Here is a 6,014-nt window from a genome sequence, read left to right as displayed (position 1 = left end):
TAACACCCGTGTTATGAGGTACTTCAATGAGTTCAAATCCCCAAGATTCAAGAGTTCTACCCTCATTCATTTTAAGTGGGGTAGTGTTTCAGTAAGGTTCCTGCTATGGAGAAAAAGAAGAAGGCATGTAGCAAGCTTGTGGAGGACCAGATCATCAAAGCATATAAGTTCTGGATGAGAAGTGGTCACCCAAGTTTTGTTGATGAAGCACCAGAAGACTAATCAAGGAAGGAATCCATGTGGGAGTTCGCAAGAGAAAGGTTTGCGTGTTGGCATCGTTGCTCCTCCAATAAGCTAGCTGCCAAGCGAAACCTAGAAGCCTAAAGATGATCTTTGAGTAGCCAGAATCAGCGTTTGTAATCGACAACCAGATGCTCCGCAAAGGCCAGATTTTGTTGAAGTTCCATCTCCTCGAAGAGTCTGCAAAGTGAAGATATGTAGCTGAAGTAAAGCTATACCCATAACCCTTCTAAGCCGAATCTTGAGGACGAGATTCCTTTTAAGTGGGGTAGATTTGTAGCATCCCAAAATTTCAAATCTTGGAATTTTCTCAAACTCGCCCTAAATTCAAAATGAATTTCAAATTTCATTTCAAAATGTTTGTTTGCGAGTTGATATCAACAAATAAAATATAGTGGTCTATATTCTCTCCAAAATCCTTAAAATATCCTACAAATGTTTCTCCAGGGATCCCCCTCAAATTCTTCCAGAAATACTGTCCAGATATTTTCCTAGTGATCCCCTTCAAGTTCTTTCTAGAAAAATTGTCCAAATATTCCACCGATATATCTCCAAGTATTTTTCCTCTTGAGAAATACCTTCAGAATCATTTTTCAAGTCCCTATAAATATTTTCTTCATAACTTTCCTCATGCTCATACGTATACGTATGCCTCCAGTGTCATACGGTGAGCTCTACAAGCTAATCTCACTTATACAAGACAAATACTTGCTAATCTCCCACTAATCATCTCATCCTCCCACTAATCCTCTCATCCCTCCCCCTAATCCCCCCACCATGGCTATAAATAGAGGGGTAAGGGCCTCCTCTCATCCCACCCCAAGCCATTTTATGGCCACTCTCTTCCCACCCCACACACCCACTCCATGTTCCACACAAGCACACACTAGCACAAGGATCATTCGGTTGTTCTTCGATCGTTCGTCCCCCTGTTCTTAGTTTGTTCGTTCATTCGTCCGATCGTTCATGGTTCATTCGTCCGTTCGTCCGATCGTCCGATCGTTCGATCGTTCGTCCGTTCGTTCGTCCAAATAATCTTTTTCCTGCCGTTATGCTGCCGAAATTCCGATCGTTCGTTCGTTCGATCATTCGATCGTACATCGTTCGTTCATAGTTCCTATTCATCGTTCATCGTTCATTCATAGTCCCTATTCATCATTCTTCCAGATAATCTTTGTCTTGCCATTATGCTGCCGAAATTCCGATCGTTCGTTCGTCCGATCATTCGATCGTTCGTCCAAATAATCTTTTCCCTGCCATTATGCTACCAAAATTCTGATCGTTCGTTCGTTCAATCATTCGATCGTTCATCGTTCGTTCATAGTTCCTATTCATCGTTCATCGTTCGTTCATAGTTCCTATTCATCATTCATCGTTCGTTCATAGTCCCTATTCATCGTTCTTCCAGATAATCTTTGTCCTGCCATTATGCTGCCAAAATTCCGATCGTTCGTTCGTCCGATCATTCGATCGTTCGTCCGTTCGTTCATAGTTCCTATTCATCGTTCGTTCATACAAACTATTCACCATCACTATTCACCATTACTATTCATCGTTACTATTCATCGTTCCTATTCATCATCGTTACTATTCATCGATGATATCTATAATAGCTTTTTCGTCGTCCCTATTCACCGTTACTATTCATCATTACTATTCATCGAATTCCAACTACTCATCTGTCATGCTGTCCAGTCCACCTAAGACCAGCCAGACCCATATTCCAGTCATACAAACTCCGGTGACTGTGATTTTCCTTCCAGTGGGAACTTCCCATCTGGTCACTCATCCCAGGTTTCTCCAAGTTGAGCACGCTTAACTTAGAGATTCCTTTGAACTAGGCTTCCAAACTCCGATTCTAATAATTCTTGTTTCTAAATTCTTATCAAACTATTCCCTATCCAACCATGTCATCCCTTAAGCATGGTTCATATTCCAGAAAACTCCTAAAATACTCTTATCCCATATTCTGCCTATAATCTCCCTGTTCAGACTAAGTCAGTCGATTCATTCGTCACTATTCTCACCAACAGTGAACTTCAGTGTGCTACACCACATACACTCAGCTATAAATACACCCAGCTACCCTCTCCCTCTCCACACACACTCAACACCCTCAGCCAAGGCAAACACCCCACCCACTCAGTTACTCCGCTCTGCCGGCTACACGCATAGTGTCGCTTCGCCTCCAGTCCACCCTCCTAGTAAGCACCTCCGCTCCACCACCAGTAATATCACAACACCACATGACACAGATTCTACTCAAGACTCTACCCATCCATATATCGCTATTCTGACCACTATACTAAATATTTGTTGGTATACTTGCTAGTTTGTATGTTTGCTTGTTCATGTTGCATAGTTATCGGAGCGTTCCTGCCGTCTCGTGGAGGCCAGACCTGCAAGTCTACGCCAGGCAGTGGAGCTAGAAGCCAGTTTCGCAAGCTCCCCTTCCCCCTTCGCCGAATAAGCACATCAAGCTCACTGGATCCCTTTGATGCATAACTATGATTTTTCTACCACAACCCTCAGCCTGTTATTTTATGCATGATATGATTTTGAGACAAGTTATTATGGCCAGCCAAGCCGCTTGCCACAATCAATCCTTAATATATTTGTTACAAATGATTTGAGAAAAGGTGTGAGTTTTTCAAAAGAAAATGTTGTTCAAAATGTGTATGATGAAGGGTTTTGACCCTTATCACCTTTGAGTAGGGATGATCAGGGACTCCCTGGTTTAGGGGAGGGCCTAAGATGAAGGCTCAGCTGGTTTAGGTGTGAGCAGAAGGATTGTCCCTTCATATAAGGACCGGTTTGTCATCTTTCCCTACCTGTACTCATGATAAGTACAACCACTCGAGACTGTGTGGGCAGTCACTCAGTCTGAACTCGTACGGTCCAACCCGTGGGTTATGAAGGCTGGGGAGCACCGAGAGGATAAGGAGGGGGAATGTTTGTCCGGTTTGGACATGGTGGTGGCCTGACTCCTTCCGGTATAACTGTTAAGGTTAGGACGTGCGGGGAAAGAAAGAGATTCGGATTCGGATCTCATTGATTATGAGATCGCAGAGCTGGACTAGTGGGTAAAGTGTACCCCTCTGCGCAGAGTTCAAACCTATTCGAATAGTCTGTGTCCACAGGAATAGACGAGTCTGGTGTGGTATGGCAATTAGTGTTTTGTTTTCAAAAACAGAGGTGTGTTTGAGAAAAGTGGTTTTTAAAAGGTCCAGCGGTGGAGCCATGAGCTATGGTGGATGGGAAGTCCAGTAGCTGTTTTTGAAAATGAAAACTAGTGGGAAACTGCCGAGATACCTGGATGGTTTAGTCTAGGGGATTTTGTTCTAATATTGAAAAACTTCCTGCTCCTTTGGGAGAGGATGCGCTTTGCAAAATACAAAATGTTTTACAAAACAACCCTGCATAAAATATTGCTGTTTCTGCAAAATATCCTGAGCTCCACATATTCCATGCATTATATCTGATTTCCCCATTCCGCGGGTGAAGGTGGGCTGCTGAGTACGTTTGTACTCACCCTTGCTTATTTGTTGTTTTTCAGAAAAGGAGATCGGGTAAGAGTTACGACTGTTCCCAACCTTGCCTGTGGCTGTTGGACCGCTGATTTGCTTCGCTGCGTATATCGGGCTGCTTCAGCCCCACTCTGATGATATGTCCCGAGTTGTGGACCAACTCTTAAATTTGTTCGCCACCTTTATAGGTTTGTCTCGTTTAAGCAGATTTGGTAATATCTGATGTATAAATGTGTTTACTAGCCTCTTGGGACTAGTAATTGTATCACATTTGAGTCCTAGAGGATTGGGGACGCTTCAACCTTGGAAGGCGGTCTTTGGAGCCAAGAGGTTAGTCAAGGTTGTTCAATTCCCATGGAGGTGACTGAGAGTCCTTCAGCCTTAGAGGTGGCTGTTGTGGAGAACCCAGTCCTCAAGGATAGTGCCAGCGGTTGCCCAGCCCCCGAGGGTGTTGCCGGTAATGATCCGGCTCGGGTGGGTAGCGCAAGCTGCAACCTAGCCCCCGAGGGTGTTGCCGGTGGTGATCCGGCTCCGATGGACAATGCGAGCTCCCCTTCTCATACCTCCATGGATGTCCACCTCGGGTCTTCTCCACCACATTCTGATGGCATAGTGACATTGCATGCTTCAAATGAGGAAGTCGCCTTAGAGATCGGCGCACCGGATGCTAGAGTTTTGATGCCTGCTGGTGATGTTGAGTTGATCCCTGGTGATGCTCTTCAGATTGCCCCGGTTGATATTCCTTCGTCGAGCCACCACCTGGCTTCTCATGATTTGGGATTTCCTTCATTCTTCTCCAACCTTCAGGTAATTTGGCTTTTCCTGTTCTGGCTATATTCCAGTCAAATTACTGTCTTTGTACTCATTTGTTTTCAATATCAAGCTTTGGTCAATGGGATGGCTGGCCAATTGAGATCACAGGGTGCCTCCATCCTAGAAGGAGCTCTGTCTCTGACGCAATGGAATCCGATGCTACTTCAGAGGTAGATATCTAATTTGAAAATGACAAATGCTGGTTAGTGTCCTTGTTTCTTCCTTGGTTACTTGATTGGTCTGTTTTTAACTGAGTGTCCTTCTTTCAACTGTTTTTTGTTAGATATGACCCAGTGGTACTCTGAGCTCGAGGAGAAGTATTCTCAAGGTCAGATCGACCTGGCTCGAGTTTCTGCTTCCTTAGATGATGCCAATTCATTGAATTCCTCTCTTAGTGCTCAGGTTGACTTGGGTGCTTGAGAGTTGCTTCTTGTCTGTAGGAGGAAAAACGTGTGCTTGCGGCTTCTCGCGATAACCTTGATAGGTTGTATCGTGACACCAACAATTCTCTGACTATCTTGGAGAGGAGCCATTGTTTTACCATGGCAGATTTTGATTATCACCGTCACGAGCTGCAGGTGTCCCAGGATGAGATTCTTCGTCTTAGGCAGTTGGTGTCGAGCAAAGACTCCGTCATCAAGGATCTGCGCGCCTCCAAAAGATCAGTCGTCCAGGAGCTAGAAGCTGCTCAACTGGCTACCAAGGTTGCCGAAGACAATTCCACCATTCTGAAGGCTCAGCGCGACAAGGCTATGGATAAGGCCATTCGTGTGGGGCGGATCTTGATGAGAAGGCCGGGCGTGATTGTTCCTGATGATATAGTTGCAGATGTCAAAGCTGCTCCTGACTCCTCGAGTCGCCCTTCTTCATTGGTTGCTCCTGAGAAAAACATTGCCGAGTAGAAATACTGAATACATTCATGAACCATATGTGTATGTGATCAATGTGCTCGAATACTATGTTAGAACGTGTTCTTGGTACTGAATGCTATTTTTGTTTCTCTGTTGTTTGAATTCAACAGTTGTTACGATTGCGGAGTGTGCTGGTTTTGAAACTTCTTCCTATTTTGTGAGGCGTAGAGACCACCCTAAGATGAGTGATTGTAAGTATGTTTATACTAGATCGAGTAGACATGAGCATGTTGCACCGCCTTAAGTCACTGCCGACTTAAGCCGATTGCTCCGTTAGTAGGGTATAGTGGTCACCCTAAGTTAAGTAAGCGTGAGCATGTTGCACCGTCATAAGTCACTGCCGACTTAAGCCGATTGATCCGTTAGTAGGGTATAGTGGTCACCCTAAGTCGAGTAAGCATGCAGATTGATAATAAATAGTTCGAGTGCTGATGAGGACATCACTTCTATACATACAATAAATGGACCGATAACACGATTGCGTGCACGACAACTAATTCTCCAGGTATGTTCTACCCTAGTC

Source organism: Zea mays, chromosome 2 (assembly GCF_902167145.1).
Source record: "Zea mays cultivar B73 chromosome 2, Zm-B73-REFERENCE-NAM-5.0, whole genome shotgun sequence".
Lineage (NCBI taxonomy): Eukaryota > Viridiplantae > Streptophyta > Magnoliopsida > Poales > Poaceae > Zea > Zea mays.
Note: the sequence above shows the minus strand (reverse complement) of the source record.